We start from the raw sequence: 13561 nt of genomic DNA, 5'->3' as shown, positions 1-13561 counted from the left end.
CATTGCAAAAACAGCAGCATTTCTACCCACGCTGTAGCTGTCAAAAGCTTGACTTAAACAAAAAGGTTTTCACCGTAGCCTAAAACAAGCAGATCCTTTAAACGTGTATTTTATTGTCATGTGGTGGTTTGATGGTGATCTATTGATTTTAGCATGGTTTTGTGAGCATATTGGAGCAGAGGATTTGTAATATGTTTTAACAGTAGATAACGCACAAGGATTTGTGGGGAGAAGGAAGGGAGAGCAAAGGGAGGGAAGGAAATTATTTTTCATTGTCACAAAACAGCTCCTTTAAGACTACTGAAAGGTTTAAGCTGCAGTGCTAGGAGCAAATGGACTGCAAGGTTGAGCACATACAATGTGGGATGCTGCCGTGCCCTTCTGTGTCATATGTAACATCATTCACCAAATTAATATTATTATCACATTTATAGCTCATCTTTCCTCCAAGGAGCTCATGTTGGCATACATGATTCTCCTCCCTCTCCATTTTATCCTCACCACAATCCTGTGAGGTAGGCTTGGCTGAGACATTGTGATTGGCCCAAGGTCAATACGCAAGCTTCATGGCTGAGTGGGGATTTAAACCTGGTCTCCCAGTTTGTAGTCTAGCAGTCTAACAACTACACCACACTGGCTCTCCAAGTTTTAAAAAAACTATGTATTATGTACTGAAGTTCTCACCCTGGGCCAGCAGGGGGATACTGTAGATAGTTCAGGTCCACATATGCAAATAAGGGATCAAAAGTGACATTCAGTGATTGGATAGTTACAGAAAGTTGTTACTGTTGTGTTCTAGTGGAGCTCTATTTAAGCAGGCTGGCTGAACCCTCCAGTTCTGTTCTGTTCTGGCCTGTGAATAAACAAGAGCTGTTTGAAGAATTGCTGTGTCGTCTGATATGTCCACCCACAACTTAACACTATGCTTCAGGAAAAATACAAATAGGAACAGTTTGCCATCAACAACAGCATTAGGATTGTACTCAGAGTTGAAACAGTTGTGAAGCGGTAGACCCATGGTCAGATCTCCAAATATTTTCATTCTTAGTTAAAAGCAGGATTTGGGAATGCTTTTTGGGAATTTATATCAGAATAGTAGTCGTACTGGGAGAATGTGGTGCATGTGTAGCTCTTTTTTACCCGCTTCCATTTTTTAGATCTAAATTGTTCCCCAGTTGCTACGAGCCCCTCAGAAATTGAAAGTGTCTATCTGTATTGTGCCTGCATTTTCTTTCTTCTGTTAGAGACCTCATAGCAGTATTGGGAAGGTGAAATATAGTTCCCTAAAACAGCACAGATGGGGTGGGGAAGAGTCAAGCCGTCTCCTTTCCTTAGTGCCATGGCTCCAATAAAAATTTGGAGCGCCTCATGGCTGCCTTCAAGCAGAAAAAAGTGAAGGTTGAAAGATTCAGATATCACCCTCACCAGAGGTCAGCAACATTTTTCAGCTGTGGGCCAGCCCACTGTCCCTCAGACCACATGGTGGGCCAGACTGTATTTTTTGGGGGGAGGGATGAACGAATTCCTATGCCCCACAAATAACCCAGAGATGCATTTTAAATAAAAGGACACATTCTACTCATGTAAAAACACGCTGATTCCCGGACAGTCTGTGGGCCAGATTGAGCAGGCGATTAGGACGCATCTGGCCCCTGGGCCTTAGGTTGCCTACCCCTGCACAATACCTCTAAAGCATCTTCTTTCCTCTCAAAAAATTCTGGGTGCTGTAATTTGTGAAGAGATGCTGGGAATTTTAACTCTGTGATGGGTGAACTACAGTGCCAAGAATTCTCTTGTGGGAAGAACTGTGTTTTAAAGGAGATTAAAGATTGGAGTCCTTAAGCCATTCTTAACTGGTGTCTAGCCAAGGTGTGGACACTTTTGTCTGGGATAAAGGCATCTCCAAATCTGTCAGTGCCTCCTGTCAATGGCATTATTATCTAAAACAAATCAGATAATAATGAAACTGTGCTGATGCAAACAGCTGGAGGGGTGGGGTAATAATAATGATGATAATGATGATAATAATAATAATGATAATAATAATAATAATAATAATAATTATTATTATTATTATTTATCATTTATACCCCGCCCATCTGGCTGAGTTTCCCCAGTCACTCTGGGTGGCTCCCAATCGAGTGTTGAAAACAATACAGCATTAAATATTAAAAACTTCCCTAAACAGGGCTGCCTTCAGATGTCTTTTAAAAATAAGATAGCTGCTTATTTCCTTGACATCTGATGGGAGGGCGTTCCACAGGGCGGGTGCCACTTCCGAGAAGGCCCTCTGCCTGGTTCCCTGTAACCTCACTTCTCTCAATGAGGGAACCGCCAGAAGGCCCTTGGAGCTGGAGGGTGGAGATGCTCCTTCAGGTATACAGGACTGAGGCCGTTTAGGGCTTTGAAGGTCAGCACCAACACTTTGCTCGGAAACATACTGTGAGCCAATGCAGATCTCTCAGGTCCCGGCGGCCACTCCTAGTCACCAGTCTAACTGCCGCATTCTGGATTAATTGCAGTTTCCAGGTCACCTTCAAAGGTAGCCCCATGTAGCGTGCGTTGCAGTAGTCCAAGCGGGAGATAACTAGAGCACTGGTGTGTTTGTGTGTGAACAACTTTACTGTCCCCCAAGGAGCTGGTGAACATGCTAGGAGACAGAAATGCCAGGGAAGGACCATAGTGCAGAGATATGGACACACATTGCATATCAAAGGTCCCCAGGATGAATCCCCTGCATTTCCAGGTCGGACTGGGAAATATCCCTGCCTCGCACCCTAGAGAGCTACTGCCAGCCCCTGTAGACAATGCAGAGCTCAGTGGTCTGACTCCCACCAGGCAAGCTTCCTATGTTTTCCTCAGTTACTAATCCAAATGAATCATGCTTGCAGGAGTATGGGAATTATTCCATGACAGAGCCACCCGTTTCCCAGCATAGAAATGATGTTTCCTAAGCAACACAAGGCTATTTTGAAAAGCAAGCGAGAAGGGGGGGGGGGGACCCCTCTCTCCCATTCGCTTTGGATTTTGCTCTTAAAATCTCAAGTGCTGCAAGTGCCTATGAAAAGGTGTGTTCAGCGGCGGAGAGAGAAGACGTCTGTTGCCCTACAGAACGGTATTGATGCCGCAAACAGAGCTCCCAATGTGCACAAGCTCCAGGTCAGAAGGTGAGATTCTGTAACTTCTATTCAGTGGCCAAACTGATGGCAAGGTGGGACACTGTGTTCACTTAGGACCACCTGAAGGGCGGATTGTGTGCACTAGGCACTTACGCAAGAGTTAGTGGTTCCAACTGTTCATTAGCCCCACTCTTGTGCCTCTAAAACTCTACTTGAAGAAATTTAGCAGGTGAAACTTTTCCTGGCACAGAGGCAAAAGGATGGTTTTGGATTGCAACATAGGGTTGCATTATTATTATTTTAAAGAAAATCTTACCCACTCATGTCCTGTGCTTATAACAGCAGTCTGGCATGCAGAAGGTTGGCAGATGAAGCCAACATGGGTGCTAGGTTTTAATCAGAGTAGACCCATTGTAATTAATGGCCATGGCTAACTTTGGTCCATTAATTACTCTTGAGTAAACTTAGTTGACTGCAACCCTAAGAGAGAAGGGATCTCAGATATAAACCTTTAGAGGACAAATCAAGTTCATTGGGTAGCAAGCTCTTGTATTTCACAGAATTCTTCAACTCTTCCTCAAAAGCTTGCTTCTCTACCCTGTGTGTGCATGTGTATACAGTGGTACCTCCGGAACAGATTCTGTTTGACTTCCAAAATGTTCAGAAACCAAGGCGCGGCTTCCAATTGGCTGCAGGAAGCTCCTGCGGCCAATCGGAAGCCCCGTCAGACATTCGGGTTCCAAAGAGCGTTAGCAAACCAGAACACTCACTTTTGGGTTGAGGCGTACGGGACCCAAAACATTCGACTTGCAAGGCCTTCACGAACCAAGGTATGACTGTATATCATGATGAATATGCTTGTTGTTTTGCAAACTGCAAGAGGGCAGGTCCCTGCTCTGAGAAGCTTACAATATAGTTACAACATCCCACTGGAAGGACAGCAAAGATGGAGAAATAATAATCATTTGTAAAAGATTACTATTAATAATAATTATTAGTTATTAAATTTGTATCCTGCCTTTCATCCATAGATCTCAGGGTGGTTCACAACATAAAATTACAATATAAAAACCACAAAATACATAATAAAACTAAGAACAACAACAAACCAATAATCCCACCCTCCCACAACACATTTAAAAGGGCATCGGATGTCAATCAGCCAAGGGCTTCCATCTGGCACCTGAAGGTGTATAATGAGGGCTTCAGCTGAGCACTTCACAAATGAGGAGCCACCACAGAAAAGGTCTGTTCTCGTGTTGCCACCCTCCAGAGCTCTTGTGGAGGAGGCACACGAAAGAGGACATCAGATGATGATCTCAGGGTTCAGGTAGGTTCATATAGGGAGAAGCAGCCCTTAAGGGGGCAGGAGAAGAATAAAAAAGTACAATCCTAACTCCCAAATACTGTATTTTATTGTGTATAACACGCCCCCGTGTATAAGACGCCCCCTATTTGGGGGTACTCCAAATTAAGAAAATGGACTGAGATTGCCCAGAGTTGTTGAGCTTTTCTTGGGAGGGATTGCCCAGAGTTGTTGGACTATTTCTAGGGGGAATGGACCTGACCTACACTACCGCTTGCACGTGTCACAAAATGCATATAGTGTCTGCCCGCCCGCCTGCAACAGCAAATCAACAGCAGCCCTGGCCGCAGCCACCAATAAGACGCCAAATAGCTGTTGACAATCTCTAGCACACAACAGCAACCTATCATACGTCGCCACAATGCACCACCACTGTATAAGACGAGTCTGGATTTTTAAGATGATTTGAAGGGGGGGGGGGACTCGTCTTATACATGGAAAAGTACGGTGTACTGGTTTGGAGAAATTAGAATGAGACCCCCTACCCGAGCCAGGCAACAGACAGGCAGGGATATGAGAGCAGAGACAAGTACCTTGGGTCTTATACAAGGTATCACCTGAACCATTTTGGATCTGGTCTCTATGCAGATGGACCCCAAAATGGCTCAGCCCGCCTCTTGCATTAGACCTGGAGTAATCAGGCGATGCCCTCCAGATATTGTGGACTACAAATTCTCACCATCCCCAGCCAGCATATAGCCAAAGATCACGGATGACGGGACTTGTAGTCCGTGTTTCGCTATCCCAATTTCAGTCATCCCAATGCATCCCTGATCCTGTTGCTTTTTAACACAGAAAGAGATCGTAGCGTCATAGATGGCTATTCCAAAGTTATTCTACACTAGCTTTTACCAGATGCAAGGAACAAACGGCCATGACAGACCATATTGCCATGGCTGTTATTGTTGCTTGTGTCTGGCAAAGCATTATCAAAAGCACAGCAGCAGAACCAGGAAGAGGCAGGAATACTTGGAATGCTCACCTGCCTGTTGGAGACAGCGAAATATTTCCCTGAAGTGGGTTGCAGATGACACTTAATTGTACTCAAGCCCAGGCCTGCACAATGCCTGGAATTGGCAGCTTGGGGGCACGACCGTGAAAGGGTGTGCTGCTGGTGGGCATGAGAAGGAGCCAGAGTGCATTGTGAAGATGGTGCCTGCAGGCTACACTCAGCCCACACCGAAAGCAAGAATGTGACTTTCTTTTTACAGCAGGCAACATGCCAGTCGTGTGCTTTAAGCAGGTTTTTTTTTAAGCTATGTGGGTTGGGCTGCAGCTGTCAAAAGCATTGCACCTGCAAGTTGCTTAGTAGCATTGTCTTTAATTGTACTTAATTGGTTTTGGGTCAAGGTTGAGGCTTTCCTTTGCAGCAGGTTGTGGGGCACAGAGACACACCCCAGGAAGATTTCCCACCTACTTTTTCAGGAAGGAGCATAGCTGACTTCCATTCTAGGTAGAGAGTCCGCCTGGTGTTCCTGTGCTGCAGTTTCTTCTTAGGTCAGGCTCCAATCTTTGTATATACCTAGGACGGCAACCTCTGCTTTTTTATGCCTTTCTGGGCATGCCTTTAAAAGCTCATGTACCAATTTCAGCGCACTGGGAAGCTGTAAAAGGCATGGGAGCCAGACAGGTCCATTTTTCCTCCTGATCAGTTGGCAACCCTTTTTACTACGCTCAGTGGGATTTACTTCCAGGTAAACATAAGATCAGGCTGTTAGTCTGTGTTTTAGTCTTTTGCCTTGCATTTTCTCTTAAAAAACACACTCTGGAAAGCCAACCCATATCATTATAAAGCATAATGATTTTATAATTATTATAAACAGACGTGCTTCCTTTCTGATCTTGCAGTCAAACCATTAAACTGCTTACCTGACTATTCGTAGATTGCCTTCTGCAATTCTGCTTTTACACATCTTAATAAGTATTTCCTAAATCATCTGTGTCATCAATAACTTTTGTTGCAGTGCTGCTGCTGCTAGAATTCTTAGATTGTTCTTTGGTTTAAGTTATGTTAGAAAAACACTTGAGTTTTCAAAATGGGATGGGCCAGGCTGTTGAAGAGTAAATCAGTACAGTGGTACCTCGAGTTACATACGCTTCAGGTTACAGACTCCACTAACCCAGAAACATGACCTCAGGTTAAGAACTTTGCTTCAGGATGAGAACAGAAATCGTGCTCTGGCGGCACGGCAGCAGCAGGAGGCCCCATTAGCTAAAGTAGTGCTTCAGGTTAAGAACAGTTTCAGGTTAAGAACAGACCTCCAGAACAAATTAAGTACTTAACTCGAGGTAGTACTATGTAGCAAGCAAGTTGAGTTTTTAGCATGTGTAATGGAAGGGTTAGGAGAGACAGCCAAAAATCAATCATAAGAAAACAGGCTTGTTGTTATTATTACAAATGCACCCCTCTCTTCTGTGAAACATTGGAGGATATATGGAGAAGATGAGCTTGAAAGTGTGATCCTAAGCACTGTTACCTAGAACTAAATCAGAGTTCAAGGAGCCCGATTCCTGGTAGGTGTGCATCCAGGATTGCAGCCCAAATCTCAGTCTGTAAACAGCTTAGTAAATAAACACCAAGTCGGGACGAAGTAAGTAGATAGCAGGTGTTTTAGGAGCATCTCCGCAGGTTTTGCCAATTGCTCAACTTTGCTCCAGGGAAAGAAGGAGAGAGAAAACAAAACTCAATGACACATGCCGTTTGTTCCACCAGCTCTTGCACCTGCTTCTACTATATGCAAATCAGAGCGGGCCTGCCGCCTCATGTCAAGAACGAGTTACGTCTCCTCTCGCCCCAGCCAGAGGCGAGCGCAGAGAAATATGTGTGACAACCGTCTGCGGCCTTCATTGAAGTCAGCAGATAAGGAGATTCAGGAGCCCCCAGAACAAGCAGCTCCCATGATGGCATCGGACATCCCAGCATTTTCTTGGTCCATGCAAGCAGCCACCTGGGATGCAGAATCCAACATGCTTCCACAAATGGCACTGTAGCCGCCGAGCCGAGAAAACCCAAAGGCTGTCCATATAAATAAGAGCAGTTGCCACACTTCATGTATTGCTTGCTGCACCGAGAGTTAACTGCTCCATTTCACACAACCTTCTTATGTACCTTCTTATGCATTGGTTTTTAATAACCAAACTAAAGAAATATTTACGATTAGGATTTCCTATTTAACTGACACCGCCCCGTGTGTTTGACAGCTGCCTGAGCGCCTAACTACATGTGAAGCTAATTGGGTCAGTTGCAATCATGTCAACATTTTAATTTTATTTCATTGCAAGCAAAGGGGAGGAGGGAGTTGGTTTTTGTTGGAACTGCGTTGCACGGGGAGGGGAAGCTTAAACCTTCCCTCACCTGCCTTGATCTCAATGAAAATCCCCCTTTTCCAAGCGGTTTGGCTTAGGAAGAGAGTTCCCACTGGTGCCAGTTTAGCAATTCAGCAAATCAAACACACCTTGATACTTTGTCCATTGGGGAATCAGTTGGGGCTCCTTGTAGCTCATGGAGCTGAATCTCCTCATTAGGTGATTTATTTATTTATACAGCTAGCTGGTTCCTCCCAGCTGCTGTTACAGCCAGTGAGGTAAAGGTGTGTGGCTCAAATTCCTGAGAAAAGGGATTTGAAAGGCAGAAGGGAGTCATGTCAGTTTATCCCCCTGGGAATGGGGAGTGAACAATGGGTGTTTATTAATTGGGGAGTGCGTGCAAGATAGTAGGACCGCATAGGGAAGTGCTGCTAGTATATTCCTAAGTGTACTTCCATGGAATGAAGCCCCATTGAATTCTGTGGGATTTACTTATGAGTAAATGTGAGTAGGAGTGGGATGCAAGAGGCCCCCAGCCACGGGTTTGGGTAGGAAGAGAAACAAGTCAACTGTTTGTTTGGTTTTTATGTTTTTGCTTCGTAGAATCAAAATTAATTGGAATGCAATTTCTGTTTTGGAAGGGATGCTGTGGTCTCCCTCTCCACCCCCACTCCCAGGATCTGGGAATACTCTCAACAGAAAAGAAATCTGGACTGCGCTGGTGAGAAACTTCCTCAGCTCCACCTGTTCCTAGTCCCTCAGCGCCACAGATGTGCATCCCACATCAGAGGACAAATAAAAATTTCCCAAACCTTTTCATTGCAACAAGCTAGCTAAGCCCTTTTCAAACATTGGCTTTGCTATGAAGAAGGACTGCAGCTCTAAATTTAATTCTGACATGACTTCCCACCCAACCTCTCTCTCCCCCACCCCCTTTAAAACATTCTGCCCCAAACTTCCTGGAATAGAAAGCTCATTAAGGGGTTTATCGTGTAGGCAGAGTTCTGATACGAGTTTTGACATCTTAAATGTATATTTAAATGTATATCCATAGGTTTTTGCAAGTCCTCATCTCCAGGCTATTCTAGAACTCACCTCCAGGCTATTCAGGCTCATCTCCAGGCTATTCTAGAACTAGTGGAACCTGCAAAAAAATTCCTTATTTTATTATTACACGCAGAAGCCTATCAGCTGAAGCTTTTCCTATCATGGAGATAGTGAGGAGAGCAGTTTCTATTTCAGACAGAGGGTGTGTCTAAGGCCCAAGGTCCACATGCTATATTTAATATGTGAGACCTACAATAAGTTGTTGCAGCGTGAAATGCTCCTTGTTCCAGATTCCAGCCACTTAATTCCCTTCACACCCTTTATTTCCTATCCCTCTTCTCCCAAAACTGCAATAGTCAGTCCGACGTCCGTGGCGACTGAGCTTTCTATTTCGGGAGGTTTCCTCCTCTTGTCATTTCTCCTTCTAAATCTCTCCCCCCCACCCCTTTTGCTTTGCAAACCTCAGGCGTTCCCAAGTTTGTTCTGCTGTCACTTGGTTGGTTGCACCCTTTTGGTTACGAATGACCATTTCGGTTACATTATGACACTCGGAGCTTGATAATCATAAACAGAATGAATGATTGCTGACAAAATAAAGTTCTCCACTCGGCACAGAATTTGCTCCCACGGGAGTCAGTGTTGGCCACCAACCAAGGAGGATTAGACAAATGGGACATGGGACTCAGCTACATTAGTCAAAAAACAGTGTTTTGAATGCGTTATATACATGCAACACCAGAGCGCGCTGGAGAGTATAGAAAAATTCTACACGATTTTCCATAGCATGTTTGTTTTTTGTTTTTTTGTTTGCTATAACAATTTAATTTCTGGCTTATTTATAGCGTTTCCCCCCCTGTGTGTAGATCAACCCATGGCTCCCAATGGCTACTAACTCTGAATACTATGTTCTACCTCCACTATCGAAGGCAATATGCTTCTGGGTACCACTTGCTGGAAACCATAGGAGGGCGGAGAGTGCTCTTGTGTTCAGATTCTGCAGGCAGGCTTCCCATGGGCACGTGGCTGGCCACTGGAAGAACAGGATGATGGGCCACTGGCCTGATCCTGCAGGGCTCCCATTATATTAACAGCTTCCTTCCTGGAGCAAACAGCATCATCTGCTGGGTAGTGGTTTCCAATTACACGACTAGGTCGGTCGTTGCTTTTCTCAATTAGAAGCTGGTTTGGTGGGGTGGAAAACTTGGTATTTCATAAGGAGCAACAGGGTAGACATCGATTGGGGACTAGCGTCACTCCCCGCTTCCCAGGTGGGAGTGCACTGGATGCGGAATAAACAGGAGTGTGTGCCTTTAAGTGGGGGCAACAACTAACACCCATCTCAGCACCACTGTCTTGATGTGACTCCCTTCCCACTGCCATTTGCTTGCTTGTTTTTAAAGACAGATATATGGGATGCATTTGTGTGCTTCTCATGTGATGGAGCTGGGTCCCAAGTAAATTTTCCAGGGAGCATAGGCCAATGGCCCATGCTGGGAGAGGGGGCGTCAATCATCTCTTCCTCTCCTCCTCCTCCTCCTCCTCCTCCCAGGATCCAGTGAGAGAGTTTGCATGCAGCAGACAGGGAGTCCAGCGCAGTTCGGAATTGCCCTCCCCACTAGCTTGCTAATATCCAAAGTGCCTGTGATAAGAAGCAGTTTCCAGGTTCACAGGTGGGAAGGTGTCAAGTCATACACACGGAACTATAAACCGCGCAGGCTCGTTAAAAGATCAAAGGGGAAGGAGTTTATTTTCTGAGGTCTGTTTCCTCTACAAAGCTTGGTGTCAAGGGGGGTGGGGTGCAGAGGTGGAAAATTGGGGCAGGGAAAAAGGAGATGGATTATATTGGTCTTATTTGCCCAAGTGGGGAGGGGGGAACCTCTTGGTCACGATTATTACCCCATGACAGAGCACGGATAGGTTGCAGGAGGGCTCAAGTCAGACCCCATCCACAAAAGGCCCATGCCTGAAACATCTGCATAGCATAGCTATAAACTGAAAAATTAGGGTGACTGGCTTAAATAAAAACAGTCTTAACTATAGAACATGTGCAGAATTATCAGGGAGAGTCTATTTATTTTCCTTTATTTTACATTTAACAACCCCCTTCGTCAAACAAGTGATCTCAGGGCAGAGTACATCAAATATAAAATCAGACTAACAATAAAACAATTCCAATAAAAACCATTAAAACAACATGAAGTCAACCAGTATAACCTCCTTACTACAGAAATATGCCAATATTTCTCAGCTCAACGGTGAGAAGACTCTGGTTTAATCGCTGATGTATGAAACTCAAGCCAGTTGAACAGGTCATTGACCTTCTTGATACTCAGATGAGTGGGGAGCATGAAATATTGCAATATTCTAATGAATATGTTATTACATTTGTTTGATATTCAACTGAGACGGGGCCAGGATATACATAATGTTTTAAGTTTGTGGGGTGCCTGGACTCCCCCTCTAATTCCTGGACCCACATTCTAATTCTGGGGTGTAAGACAGTGAATTTAGCATGTTGAAATGCAAGCTAGGAGCCAGCCTGGTGATGTCATCATCCCCATCGTAGGTATTTAATTGGTGGTCAGTATGTTGTCACCAATATGGTATGAACAGTCTCTATATTGCTTATCTTTAATACAGTTGAGATTTGCATAGAAACATGTCAGGGTTCCTCCAAATGATCTGTTTATTGAGCATTTGTCTTTATTTGTTTGCACAGAGCTTAAGAAGTGGAGGTTAGTCTATTTCTGCTCTTTATTGAGCATCCATTCACAGGGCAGTTACATGTTAATGAGTCATCACCCTGATTCACTCACAGGGCAGGAGGGTTGTCTGTCTTCCTGCTCATTTGTTCATTTCACACTTTTCAGTGCATTTCTCCATCAGTGTCCTAACCACAAAAATTCTGGCTTTAAAAAAAAACAAAAACAAATTACTCTTTAAAAACTGGATTTGTTGCATGACAACAGAGTGCTTTGACCCACTTTGATTGTGCAAACCGAACTCCAACGCTCCAAGATGAACTATTTTTTGAGCATTCAGGCTGGCTTGCTTGCATAAAGCTTACACAGAGGTTAGAGTACATCAAGTGAAGAAAAGACGCCATTTCCAAATCAAAAATGGATGGGTTTTGAAGCCACAATCCATCCAAGGCTTGCTGTTCAAAGCTGGACACGTTCTGAGCGTTGGGATGCTGTGAATCTTTGTGACTTCCCATTCCAATGCCTTTGCTTGCTTCTTGGCTTCAGCACTGTGAACATTGTGTCCTACTAGGATTGCCTAGTATTTGCTGTTGATGTTCTGGCCCTTAACCAGGCAGTCAGTAAGGAGCGTGAAGATCGATTCCATCACCTACGAAGCACATGCTTGCACCTTAAACTTCTTCAGAGGCAGGGAATCCATGTGTTCCTGTTGCCATTGCTTTTATGTTGTTTCTGGGCAAGGCCAGCACATTGTGGCATTTTTGCTGCCTGGGAAGAACGACAAGATGGCACCCCTCCCAGTCCACATACAGAGGTTGTGTATACATACTGCAGCATGGGAAATGCACTGGTGGCTTCCACAGCATCTGAAGCAGCATGCTGGATTAGGGGGGCCAGTGCAGGCCATGCGACAATGGAGAGAGATGGCTCAGGAGGAAGAGTCAAGGGCAGTTGCCTCATTCTGCCTAATGGTAGGGCCGGCACTATTTCTGAGCAAAACCTGTGGTCATCTTGGATAAGGAGTTGAAAGGGAGCACCATCATTATTAGCCAGATATCATTAGAAGGGCTTCTGTGCAAAAGTCCTCATATGTGTTTCCCGTGTGCTTCCAGCGAATGCATCCAGGAGTTGCCTTCCTCATTTCAGTTTCCAATGGATAATGTTCCGCAGTCCACATGCTCTTTTGACATTAGTGCAATGATCTGTGTAGCTATTAGATTATAATGTATTTAATGGATAATTTTTATCACGTGTGCAAGCACAGGAAGGCGCACAAAGAAGTTGATTTCTATCGATTCCAGTGGGAATTGACCTGAACTGCACCTCCCAGACTAAGGCTGCGCACACACTCCCAACTACACTTCGTCCAGTGAACTCCCACTGCTGGTTTGGAAAGCGGTGTACACACAACATTGACCACCATCCATATCTATTCCATTATTTGTTATGAAGTGTGGTGTTCGGATGCATTTCCCTGCCTCAAAACCAACTTCAGTCCGGACTGAGAAAAAGAATGGCCATGCTGCATTTTAAGCCAGTGATATGTACACAGTCTAAGTCTGGAACATTAATATCATTTGCGTTTCACACTCCCCTACATTTTCCGATATGGTTCTCGGTTCCAAAAAAAATGTGCCAAAATAACAATTTGGAGATGAATTACAGTGACATGAAATATGCATTTAAATATGTGTTTTGGATAAAATATGTATTTAAGCACCATTTCAAGCATGAATTGTCATGTGATTAAAAGTAAACTGACCAATGCAGATTAAAGCGGAAATAGGGTGGAACGGACTTATGAATAAACACACGTGAAATTGACACACACCAGAAAGTGACAGATGCCTCTATCCCAGGGCGCATTGTACACTGGCTCTGCTGCTGCTGTCGTTTCATAACTCCTTTCTGCTTGGACCTGGAACTTCCTAATTCTCTTTTCTCCGCATCACCTTGGTAGCAGTGCCGTACCCCCTGTCCCAGGCAGCTGCCTTGCCCCCCTACCCCGAACACACAGAAGT

At 44.6% G+C, this 13561-nt stretch overlaps 2 long non-coding RNA genes across 2 annotated transcripts in view; one reads left to right on the top strand and one right to left on the bottom strand.

The window, feature by feature from the left end:
• LOC310680449 overlaps positions 1-13561 on the top strand; it is a 421426-nt gene that overhangs the window by 221629 nt on the left and 186236 nt on the right. The window lies entirely within an intron of this gene.
• Positions 440-13399, bottom strand: LOC310680469. The gene is made up of 3 exons (XR_014512796.1): positions 13372-13399; positions 8887-8935; positions 440-853 (listed from the first exon to the last, which is right to left on the bottom strand). It is a non-coding gene; the product is annotated as an uncharacterized lncRNA (long non-coding RNA).

The sequence above is a fragment of the Podarcis tiliguerta genome (genome assembly GCF_965153285.1).
Source record: "Podarcis tiliguerta genome assembly, chromosome: 6".
Classification (NCBI taxonomy): Eukaryota; Metazoa; Chordata; class Lepidosauria; order Squamata; family Lacertidae; genus Podarcis; species Podarcis tiliguerta.
This window is presented reverse-complemented; position numbering and strand designations above follow the sequence as displayed.